This window comes from Eubalaena glacialis, chromosome 5, assembly GCF_028564815.1.
Source record: "Eubalaena glacialis isolate mEubGla1 chromosome 5, mEubGla1.1.hap2.+ XY, whole genome shotgun sequence".
In the NCBI taxonomy this organism is placed as follows: domain Eukaryota; kingdom Metazoa; phylum Chordata; class Mammalia; order Artiodactyla; family Balaenidae; genus Eubalaena; species Eubalaena glacialis.
Genome location: NC_083720.1, coordinates 24,144,360 through 24,157,992, shown reverse-complemented (window position 1 = coordinate 24,157,992; position 13,633 = coordinate 24,144,360).

Genomic DNA, 13,633 nt, shown 5'->3' with positions numbered 1-13,633 from the left:
CTGGCTATAAGAACAAACAAACAACAAAACAGAAACTTACTGGCTTAATATGGAAATAACAGAAAATCCAGAAGTAGTCTGATACTTAAGTTTGGTTTATTCTGAGGGTCAACTAAGGCTACATGCTTATTTATTCCTAAGGAGAAAACACTGCAATGATTAGCTAAATTTGGATTCTTGAATGTGTCAGGAGTCCACAAGACAACGCTCAGTTTTGATGATTCTGTAGAAGAACTCACAAAACTCAGAAACTATTATGCCCATGACTACAATTTATTACACTGAAAGCGTACAAATCAAAATCAGCAAAAAGAAAGAGTTCATGGGGAACAGTCCAGAAAATAGCAGCACATGTTTCCAGCTACTCTGGAAATAGCTCCCATCAAAGTCACCTGGGAATGCCCTTAATTCTCCCAGCAACAACATGTAACAACACATTCAAAATGTTGCCAACTTAGGAAGCTCACCCAAGCCTCCATGTCACAGGGGCAGTGCCCACATGACTGATCTCAGCTACTCAGACTCCAACCCCACCACACACACCATCACCTGCACCCATGGTCTATCATATTGTTAGGATATACTTATCCACTCACACAGCAAGGTCCAAGGCTTCAGGCAAACCTCTTATCAGGTGGAATATTCCAAAGACTCAGAGGTTATCTTAAAGGGAGCTGACCAAAGGCCCTTCTTTGGAATATGCAGGGTTGGAGCAAGCCAGTCCTGCAGAGTTAATACTTTTCTTACCACTGAGCCAAACACAGATAAGAGAGATGGCTATCATAACATGGCTTAACTAATCAGGACCTACTCCTGGATCTGAGGTGGTTTTCCAAAACTATATTTGTTGTTCCAAGGAGAGAGGGATGAAATGGGCATTAAGGTTGCAATTACAACAGGGGAATTTCCCTATTTACTAGCCCTCTCTATAGCCAAACATGAAAGTGGAAGGAATAGAGAAGAAGCTGGTTAGGAAAAAAAGGTCAGTGAATAAATATGCCAATAAATGGAAACAATATTTCCAAGTGTCTTAAATACAAATTAACTTCTCTATTTGGGAAAGCTAAGTGAATATCCATTAGGGTATTATTTTTTGTTGCTGTTATTCAAATATTAAGTTATGAAAATAGTAAATACATTATATAGAAAGTATGGAATTACTATATCAAAGAAAATCTAACTTGGAGTACATCAATAAATCATTAACTTACTATGTAATCAATCAATGAATTTTTGTGAATTATAAATGTTACACTATTTGCTTCAGGAGTAAAGCTTTTATCCCAAAGTGCATTGTGATTTAGGAAAAATCACAGGCGTTGAAACTCTTTTCCATCAAATACAATATGTGTGACCTTGAGTAGCTTATTTAATCTCTCTGGTCCTCAAATTTATCATCTCTAAAATCAGGTAATTATTCTTACACTGCAGAATTTGTATGAACAATAAATAAACAAATAAATAGGGATTTGGCAAGTAATGGATTTTTTTTCTCAAAACTGTGCTTAGGATGACTAGAATTGGATCGTATGTTAGGATAAGGGTATTAAAAAGCCAGATCCTTGAGCAAGTTAATGTCAATATTAGGTAATTACTCAGGAACCTCATCCATTAACACTTTAGGAGCTACAATTCACCTACTTTTGTTCTCTTGTGGGAAAATGTATTTCCTTATTTAATTACATGAAATTAACTAATTCTTTATAATGGCATATGAAAGAGTCTAGATTTGAGCTAAAATCCAGAATATCAAATCATTTTTTAATGTTGTCCCTAAGTGTTTGCTAAGTGTGAGTGAGGCACATAAATGTCCATCCGCATGCTACCTAATAACATTTCAATTTATTTCTTCCTTCAGGTTAAAGAAAAATGTGGGCAATCTCTCAGCCAGACTTTTCCTCTCACGTGGGATTTGGGGCCCATGTTGTGTTTCCATCTCTTCCTTAATGATGCAGGTTTTTAATTCTTTTCAGTTTTAATTCTTTTCAGTTTAATTCTTTTCAGTCTTTTCAGTTTTCCTTCTTGCATGATTCTTCAATTATTTGTGCACCACTAAGTGCCTTCCTGAGGAAGCAAAAATTCTTAAGACTCTACTATCCTAAAAAAAAATCAAATACTCCCTCCAAGCTTCACGTTTTCCGAACAATACTGACCATCTACATTTCTCAATGTATGGAGGCCTCAGGAACAATAACATGAAAGGATCAATTAGAAATAGAAAAACTGTAAGAGTAGCAGAGAAAGCATGATGTAAGGAAACCCTTACCCCCACCTCCTGCAAACACAAACACTGAAGAGAATGATCAGCAATATAGAAGACTAAGGAAAGAGCGGAAGTACAGAAAAGTGTCACCTAAATATGACAAAGGAGATTTTCTCCATGACTTTCAATGATTTTTCAAATTTCACTGAGAACCAAAATTTTGCTTTCTTTTTAATGTATAATATTTATTTTTCTGGCTTTCTTACATATTTCTCATTTTAAAGTGATGGCAAAACCTGTGATATAGTTCATATCAAACAATAGAAATTAACAATTAAACAAGTATTTCTGTTGTTACATTTTGTACATTTAGTGGGATTAGGATGCAATATTCTTTTATTTGGTATATAAGATTTTTTATCTTTTTGGTGTCTAATAGCTTTTGTTCAGGGTTTCTGTACAAACTAAAATGTGAAATAAAAGCAATAACAATTCACCAATAAGTTTAAATGAGATTAACATGTACACAGTAGAATCCACATATGCAAAATATAAATATCTCTAAGGAAACTTATATTCTGTAATAAATATCATCTTGCTCACAAACTCTAATTTCCACTGATGGAAGGGAAAAAAAACCCAGAGGTTTAAACATGTCGATATTCCACCCCCCAACCTTTTTTCCTCAGTCTAAATGAGTTATTTTGGTGCATTTTATTCAGTCAATTGTAATATTCAAACTCCCTATGCAATCTGTCCCCTGGGTACTCCTGCACCCTCCTCATTTCCTGATGTGTATGAAAACAGAGAAATATTTATTTTTCTTCAAGAAGAGGGCCCACTCACTTTATGCAAGTTGCCACTGACTGCCAGTTGTGTTTGACCTCTTTAGGCTGGTGTGTGGATCAAGCTCTCTCCTCCTGTTTGCAGTAAAATGAACTTTCCATCTACTCTCTGGGCAGGGCCATAGCTCCCAGGAAGCAGAGCTCTAGCTCATTCTCACCATGACGCCACTCAGCCTCTCACTGACCTGCAGATCCTCTGATGTCTGGCTGCAAATACTAGAGACCATGGCTTGAAGATCCTCCTTACAGCTCTAAGTTAAAGAATCAGACAAAGATACCACAAAAAAAAAAAATGTTCATTGCAGCCCTGTTTACAATAGCCAAGACATGGAAGCAACCTAAAGGCCCATTGACAGAAGATGTGGTATACAGATAAATGGATAAAGAAGATGTGGTACATATATACAAGTCAATATTACTCAGCCATAAAAAAGAATGAAATAATGCCATTTGCAGCAACAAAGACAGACCTAGAGATTATCATACTAAGTAAATCAGAGAAAGATAAATGCCATATGATATTACTTATATGTGGAATCTAAAAAAAATGATACAAATGATCTTATTTACAAAGCAGAAATAGACCCGCAGACATAGAAAACAAACTTATGGTTACCAAAGGGGAAAGGGGTGAAGAGATAAATTAGGAGTTTGGGATTAACATATACACACTACTTTATATAAAATAGATAACCAGCAAGGATCTCCTGTATAGCACAGGGAACTATTCCAATATTTTGTAATAACCTATAAGGGAAAAAATCTGAAAAAGAATATAAATGTATATATATATATATGTATATATCACTTTGCTGTACACCTGAAACTAACACTGTAAATAAATTATACTTCAATTAAAAAACAAAAACCAAAAAGGATCCTTTAGCCCTTTGATGATGGGACCTCCCTTGTACTTCACCAGTCAAGTCAGCTACCTTGTATGCGGTCCCTGGCAGCACATGAAACTTTCTGTAGTCTTTTGGCCTCTAGTGAGCAGGAGAAATTGAGGAGGGCTGTCCTGGCCTTCTGAGCAGACACCTGCCTCGGCTCTTTCTACTCTCGTCTCCTGTACCACCTTGTGGCCAGCAGGGAAGTAGGAAAATTGTGAAAGTATTCCTGTAGCCTTTTGCCACCTCCCTATCTCAACACCCAAATCATCCCTATGTAGGGTGCGCTGGGTCCTTGCTAATCTCTCTTTTCTCCAGGTCAGTTATCTTCACACTCCAGTCTCCAGCCCTGCCATCTGTAAGGATGCCCCTCTTCCTTCCTAGACAAGGAGAAACTGGTGTGATCATACACTGAGTTCTTTCTACTTTGTGTGTTTATAGTCAGACACCAAAATAGTGGTTCTGGTCAATAAAGGGTTTTCTCATTCAGTAAAAGCTAACTTTCAAAACTATTGCCACAAAACTATATCAGGATTTTTAACATTTAATTATTTAAGCCACTGTAAATTTATTTTTTGTATAAGACTTGAGATGAGGTCTAGTTTTATATAATTACATATGGATTGCCAGTTTTTCCAGCAACATGTATTAACTAACCCATTCTTTCTCACTGACTGAACTAACAGCTATACTGAATATTAATTTCCCTTTTATACTGAAATCTCTTTCTGGATGCCTTACTCTGCTTCACTCATTTTTTTGGCTATTTGTAACTCACATTGATTACACTACAAATTCTTTATCACATATTGTGAAATTTGGTAAGGAAGTAAGTTCATCTCACTGGGATTTTATTGTTAATATTCCTGGATATTCTAACATATTTATTATCCTATTAATTTCAAGATCACTTTATACAATTTTACCCACTCCCTAAATTATTTAAATTCTGAAAGGAAATATGTATTAAAATAATTAAAGGTCATTTTATTTTCTATGCCATTCCACTTGTTCACTTGTCCTTTTGAGACTTTTTAACTATGATACTAAATATCTTGGTCTTAAGGTTCAATCATTAGGCAGATCATTTTTCCTCAGAACTGCATCTAGTAGCCAGCTATATGGGGTTGTGTGGTAGTCAGTTGTATGTGTCAACTTGATGGCGCTAAAGGATGCCCAGAGATCTGGTAAAACACTTCTATCACTACTGTTCACTATCCTGAAAAATGATAATCAACTGCATGTAGATGTTTTAAAGTTGTTTTTTTTTTTTTCTTGTATGAAAGCAGTGTCACACTAACCATACTTTCCTGGAAAAGTGCTACTTTTACTCAACAATATCAACAATGTCAACTCTTAGACATCTTTCATTTCTGAAGTACAATTAAATTGAGAATTCTGAGGTAATTCCACACTATACCTCAGTGACTAAAGAGAAAAAAAGGTTAATTCCCCCGGGAGAATTTTTTATAAGCAATTGCCTCAAACAGAATTTTCTCTACTAGTCGCTTTGAAATTTCAGGGCTGGCACTGACAAACATAGGCCTATTGTATTTAATTCAAAACAAAATAGTTGAAAAAGACATTGTTGACTCAAAAATTGATAATTATGCCACATTACTCAAAAAAGTCAAATTGGTCAACAATGATTTCTAGCCAATTACTTTCAATACTTTGAAATACTGTGCACAGTGGGGGTGTTTTGTCACCTTATTCACCTTTGAGCATTTTCATCTTTTTATCTAAATCTGGGGAAAATTTTCACAAACTCTGAGATGGTTTTTAAAATTTACACATGATTCGAAGCATCATAGTTCCATTTTCTATGTCTAAAACTGTCACTGAATGTGACTGAGATTGCACATGATTCCTGCTAAAGCTTTAGTCTTAAAAGGAGAAATTGTTTTACATTATAGCAACTACAAGCAGTGGCAGAAATTATATTTAAAATGCTACTTGAAATCCTGCTTTTGTAGAATTAAAAATGCAAGAAAATGGTGAAAACATATTTAAAGAGGTAATATAGCCACCATTAATCAAATACAAATTATATTTTTAAAATAAAAATACTTGAGAAAAAGTAAAAATTCTTTCAAATGGTTTTTAAATTTCTTAATCATCCATTTTTATGAAAATAAATATTTGAATAATTTCAAAACAATCATTGGTAGCTTTTTGCTCTCAGACAATTCACTAAGAGGCAGGACAAAATTTTACTTATTTATTTATTATTTTTTTAAAGATCCTTTTGATGTGGACCATTTTTAAAGTCGTTACTGAATTTGTTATAATATTGCTTCTGTTTTATGTTTTGGTTTTTTGGCCACGAGGCGTGTGAGATCTTAGCTCCCCGACCAGGAATCGAACCCGCACCCCCGGCATAGGAAAGCAAAATCTTAACCACTGGACCGCCAGGGAAGTATCAGGACAAAATTTTAAATTCATGAAAACAAGTAGAACAACAACAAAAAATTGACTGAAAACTAAATTAAAAATATCAGAAAAAGAGACAAAAAACTGAAATGGTATAAAACCATTCCCAAGTTGCATACACTTACACATATGAAAACAATTAGTGACTAAAAATATATTTGTAAATTCAACCAAATTGTTTTCGACTCTGCAGTGACTGAATATAAATGTTTTAATTGTCTTTACTTATTTTCTGGTAATATACAGGTCTTCACCATATCCATACAAATGGCTGAGTTCAATTGTCCACAGGAAAAACTTGCCATTTTTTGATACGTGACCATAAAGCAAAACCAGAAACAAATCTATATTAATGGCATATGACTTATATAATACCTTTAAAGACATCTTACTTATCAATAGATTAAACGTAAGTCTTTGAAAATTTATTGTGGTTCAAATCCTAATAAACAGGCTTATTGTACATGTATTCTTTATTTCTATTGTCTGAGACCTTGCTGCTATAGAAGTTCCCATTATCTATTTTTGTGTCTTATTCTTTCTGGCTTCTGATTGCTGAAAATACATTACAGAACAGAGATGAGACAAACAATGAAAATATTGTTACTTACTGTCATTAAGAGATACACTACAATTCCCAGGATGTTCTTTTATAAAAGTTATAACCATTCAATTTGAGGGAAAATGAAATGTTTCCTTAAAATGTTAGAGAGCTTTAGAAAAATTAGTCTTACTATAAATATTAATTTTTCTGAAGTCTTTCTAACTGAATGGAATGTAAATAGTAGGAGTTCATCAATAATGAATATCATCTCTTCAAAAAATATGTTACTTTAAATAGCCCAGATATTTTTTAAAAACTCCACATATTCTTCTTCACTTTTAACTAAATCATCTAACTCATTCAAACTTTTCTACTTAAGGAAGATAACATACAGAAAGGAGAGCTCCTTCTTAATGGCCCCTTTATTTCAGAGCACAAAACTGACATTCCGGAATAATCTACAACCAGACTATGGAAAGCTTAAGGGAAACTGAGTGCAATCAGTCAGTGAATCTTGCACAAGTGTTCCCAAGCTATTAATAAGGTATGTTTGTTTACCTCCTAAATTCCAGCTTGTTCCCCTATTTATCTGACTATTATTACACTCAACTCTCAAGTGTTTATAACTCCTCCCTCTTTTGTGAAAAATATCCTTTAAAAGCTATTTTAGCACTGTGACTTTCTTCTGGGATAAAAAAGGAGACTTCTAACAGAGAAAAGTCTCTTTTATGAAAAGGAAACTGAAATTATGAAACTTGCAAAATATGACAGTATCACAGGGTAAATCTGAGTCTATAGAAGGCTCAGTGTTGAAACCTTTTTCCTGGGAGATTTATATTTACTTTAGACATATCAATCTGAAAGATAATTCTCTCAACAAAGGAAGGAAATCACTTTAGATTTAAATTTACTATTAATTTTTAACTGAGTAATCCTGAGTCCCACTGCTGATGATTTTTGCTTACAGAAAGCATCATATAAATATTTGGGTAAAATAGGTGCAGAGCTTCTATTAGCCTTTCCATTCATCAGGTACCATGTCCCCTTGACAGCTATCAGAAACTCCATAATCTTGAACTAGGATTCAACATATAAACACTAATCTACTTCTGAATAGAATGAAATTTTTCCCATTAATGTGTTAATCCTTTGAAGAAAGCCACTAATCTTATTATAGTGGTTTCAAAGAGTTAATGTGCCTGGTAAAATAACTAATTTACTCATTTCATTGAGTTGCATAGGTTACTGACAAAAATACCGTATCTACTTTCTAGGCCAGACTTTCTCAACCTCGTCACTATTGACATTTTACACCAGGTAACTCTTTGCTGTAAGAGGCTGTCCTATGCAGTGTAGAATGTTGAATAGCATACGGGACCTTTATCCACTTGATACTAGTGGCCCCACCCCTCCCAATCATGACAATCAAAAATGTCTCCAGACATTGCCAAATGTCTCCAGGGGCATGAGGACAAAATCATCCCTGGTAGAGAATCAATTGTTTAGGCTCATCTAAACTTGTAACACAATATGAGTTGGGATTAGACTAATAATTTAAGGACAAATAATGTTTTAAAATAGCATGAACATGTATGACCTATAAAATATGCTTTTAGAATATATATTGCTAACTTTCAGCATGCTTTCATCTTTTCTTTAAGAGATATGTGTTGTACACTGAAACTGGCACAGCATTGTCAATCAACTATATTCCAATATAAAGTAAAAAGTTAAAAAAAAGATATGTAATCATAGTAATGATAGCTCTACCAAACTTTTGCTTTGGTCGAAATGTCTCAGACAACTTATAGTAGAGCAACAACAAAATCACCCAGTGCATCATTAAACATGGGCCTTCATTCTAAATACTGAAGCAATTCCAAAGAAGTGTTTTTCCTTGGGGTAAGAAGGTGAAGTACTTGGAGAGCTTTATCATGAGGATGACTCAGCTGCTTTCAGGAATAGTTGGTCAAGGCTGGTTTTCAGAAGAGGGAGGAATTCTTTTTCAGTTTAGCAGCTGTTGCTAGGCAATGGTTTGATCAAAAAAGGTAGGGTAGAACAGCTGTGGAAAGCCAAGGTCTTTATCTCTGCAGTAAACAGTTTTCAGTCCTGAAAGATCTTTTCCATATTCCTCTTTGAAATCTGGCAATGGTTGTCACTTTTGAATGAAAGAACTGGGGACTCATGCTCTTCACTTATAAGATTTGTAAGTCTCTCTATGATGCTATCAAATCGAAACTGCATGAGATAAAGTTAACACGCAAGGAAGACTATTGCAATAGGGAAAAGAGACTGAACACCCCTCCGCTAAAGCAAAAGGTGGATGGTTTTTAAGTGCTGGGGTGAGCTGGTGGAAAAGTATTGGAGGACATTAAAGGGGAGGTTGACAAATGTGATGTGAGCACACAGTTATTTCTGAGTTGGCAAATGCTTTCCTCATTAATGTGATTAAGCCAGGTGTGTCTGCTGATCGGCACCCATTAAGACACTTGTCCTTTCATAGAGACTGGGAGATAGGAATGCTACATCCTTTAATATTTACATTTCAAAGACATGATTTCAGGTTCTTGAGAAAGACAGTCTTGGGTTGTAAAACTGGAAAGTAGCTAGAAGAAATGTTACATATATTTAAAAGGGGCAGAGAAAGAATTAACATTTACAAGTTTTCTAAAAGTAAATGCTCTAAAAAAAGAGAGGTCAGTGATCTATAGTCAGAAACAAACTTGTCTAAAGTTTAGTTAATCTAAGAAAAATATTAAGGCAACTTGATTAATGCTCAAAAAGTGTAATGGATTCATACTTGTAAATGGAATTTGCTATTTTTGCTTCCTTACAGCTCCAAACAAGAGGCATCAAATACTTTGCTGGAATGGTAGAACCCAGCAAAGGAAACAAAACTTGTGTTTATATTTGTCTTTCAAAATAGAACCTTGTAAAAAGACTATAGGCAAAATAACATGGTGTTCCACTGCAAAAACCATCTGCTTGAGATGAGACCTTTCTTTCTGAACTGCAAGTTTTTCCTAAATGCCATAAAATAGGACAAATCATCAAAAGGCCATAAGAACATTTTTTTTTTTCTCACAAAAGGAGATAAAAGTCCTTCCTCTGTGGGAGTGGAATTTCAGGGAGAAATTTAGTTGGGATAAATTTAGTTGGGGAAATTTAGTTGCGAGAAGATCCTTCTCTTTTGAGTGAGTTTCCAGTGACCACCACCCACCCTTTTCTGCCAAAATTGGAAAAATCTGATAGTTTTCAAGAGCATTCCAATGAGAAAGAATTTGCTTCCCATTTGAAACTCTGAGAGAAGAGAATCTTGAAAAACACACAGTGCCAGTGTGTAGCGACTGCAGGAGAGGTGGAATGGCTGAGATAGACAGGGAGAAAGTCCAGGATAATACCTCCTGCCTCTCATGACCTGGTTATGGTCTGCAGGAAACTTAAATGTTCTTTAATGCCTCATTGGGAGAAAAAGGCTTAGACAAACTGCATAGGCAAGTGTATCTAAAAAGTTTTGGGCTTTGGATAAGAAGATCCCAAAACATGGAGATCTCAAAATTAGGGGCATTTGGGGTAGTTACATACACTGGGAGTGGAGATCTACACACACCCAGAGGCAGATTCAGACTCATTACATCCCTGGTGGATATCAGTAAGGATTTGGAGAAGAGTATAGGACCAGAGGTCCCTTCCAATGACAATTTGTAACCTTCCCCTAAAGCTAGGGGCCATCTAGAAAGAAAAAAATATATATATAGGAATAGAATTGACAATGTAAACGGGTATTTTTTAAACTGCAACATATGCAGCATTCTGGAATCAAAGGGGGAAAAAGAATTAAACTAAAATGAAGTCTTACTAAATCAGAAATACAATGACAACCCTTATATTTTTTAAAAGTTAAGTAATTATTAATATTTGGGGTGTATGCCTTTCTCTAGCATCTTGTTATTTAACAGAAGTTATTTTCTAAAGTATACAATAATGTAAAACTAATAAGGAATGAAAATGATCCATGCCAAGATATACTTGATTCAATTAAATAATAAAAATACTGAAATAAATAATTACTGGTGCCCACGCCTTGCCAGGCTCAGGGCTAGAAGCTGAACTTATATCATTTTATAACTACCTGCTAGTGTTCTGCTCAAGCTTCCTTCCTTCCATTTGTATACATGAGCTACTAACAATTATTATGAGTAACATTAATTTTTATTGTCGAAATCATATGCTGCAGTGATTTCAAAATAAAATTACTCCTGAATCATTTTACATTAATACAGCATTTAGGGCTGAATTCATGGACATGTGACCAGTAAAAATGCAAGAGCATAAAGCCATGCACTGAGAAGGGTCCCAGGCCTGATTAAGGCTCTGTCACTGTCTTACCATTCTTAATCATGTTCTTTACCTCAGAACTGCTGTTTTGCAAGTGAATCTAATGGGGCAGTGGAGTAGCTGTGAGCAAAGGAGATACAGTCAATATGTGTGTCAGGCATTCCCAGTCATCTGACTTGCATATGGGCTCAGGAGGCCCCACGAGCACGGGATTCCTATGGACCCATGATTTATAGGAAAAGAGTTCAGCAAGATTCAAAGCAAGTCCCAGGTAAGCGTGCGTGAGTTCTAGGACTGAGTAAGCCTGGGTACTAACAATGCCGAGAAGCCATGCTTTCCACCTGAAACAGAACTCACAATGAAGGCAGTGGGGTTCTAAGAAACACTGATAGCCAAGGAACCCTCTGTATTCTTTCTTACTCATATATTACTTCCCTGTATTAACCAACCACTTATCCTGAAATTGATGACACAGAAGGAAAGGGAAAGATCGCGCAACCCATCACTCCTTTCCCCTTCAGTTCTTCCTTACTCATCATCAGTAAGCCAAAGCTAGAGGGTGGTGGTTGACTGTGCGTGCATAAAGAAATAAAATAAAAACACTTGAGTTCGTTTTGTGTAGTGTTTCCACTGTTCGGGTAAGAATGGCGTACATATATATGTACAAGCTACGACATACAAGTTACGTAATTTGGGGGGTACTGCATATGAGTAGAAGATTCTTGTATTTGCATGTAGAACTGGCATTGTACAAGATAAAAATGAATGGTAAAGTTCATGTTAGTAACTTAAAACATTAATTTTTCTTTACTTAGACTGACATTAAATAGCAAATTGAAACACCATGGAAAGTCAGAGAGAAACCACAGAAAAAATGGGAAAACCTCTGTGTGTTAGTACCTTGAACAACACATTTTTCCTGCATGTTGAACAAGGTGCTCCACAGTTTCATTTCTCACTGAGCCCCACAAATTATGTAACTGATCCTGACAGCATTCTGTGTCAAAAATCTGCTGATTCCTGGATTGTTTTGCTCCTACTAATACATTTTGCTGGTGAGGTTAGCATTCTAATAAAAGCCAACTTTGACAACATCAGAAAGTAGAAGCACATTCTCCAAAGCTACTGTTGAATGATTAAACATGTTCTTGACTTTGGAAACCAAAGTTGTTTAAAATAGCTCCCTTGGGGCTAATTGAAGAGTTTGATGTCAATTCTCCTTCTTCTTGGGATTCATATGTTCTAAAACATTCAATCTAGCCCCAAACAGGCAAACCAGAGAAAAAAAGATCGTGCCGTGTTTTGGCCTATAAGTGGAACCCAAGCAAATATAAGATAATTTCTCATTGACAATAAAATCGTAGAAATCTTGTCTATGTAATTCTCAGTAGCAACATAAATAAATTTCAAAACTAGACTTATCCTTTGATAGAGGCAACGTTGCTATTTATATTATAATACTGCTTTTTATCAAAATGATACAATTGAGATATCCTACAGTATTACCTTTGACATGTAGTTAATAGTGAAGTCTTTCACTTTTTAAATGTTTCTGAAACAACTCTGACCATTATAAAAATCCTTTGAAAGTGTCTAAGCACTAGTTATTACAGCACCTTGAGATGCAGTTTCTCACACAAATGCTGTGCAGCATATGCTGGCAGAACACTTTTGCTAAGAGAGTCACCAAAATATAAGAAACACACATTCCAGATGCCTGTTGGTCCTGAAGAAGGTGACAGCGATACTTGTTCAGAGGTTCAGACTCCAAGACTACATTTGCTGGCAAGGAAAATGTGTCCTGGAGCCCATTTGGTTCCAAATTTTTGAAAGAGTTGAATTCTTATCAGTATCTTAGCACTCCCACACCTGTTATCAGATAATGTCACAGTCATAATCACAATCAGAGGCTCCCTGCTGTTATAGCAGATATATTTTACAAGGGTGGAAGAGAAGAGATAAATAGAAAATCATGAGTGATGTTTATAAAGAAAAGGATGTGCAGTGTTTCTGTGTTCTGTCTGAAAAATAGACAAGAACAGGCATGCGTTCGGCAAGCTGCCCAACACATACTGCATCGTGCAGAAACTGCTGGGTTGTGCATAAACAAGGAGGAGCTGGGTTGTGCTGGGAAGCGCTGTGACTTAGAGACCTGTCAGATGGGCACAGCTCTAGGGAGGCGGCTCAGGGTAGCGGCGTTGGCACACATCACCTGGAGGAAGGCTGGATGCAGCAGCGGATGGCTGTGTTTAACATAACACATTGCATCAGATGCCGAGTTTACGGACTGGCTTCAGAGTCAGTGGTTTCTGTTTCTACATCTAGTGAAGTATCAGGTACTGATATAAAAATTGTAAGGTTTTTAGATAAACCTGTTCACACT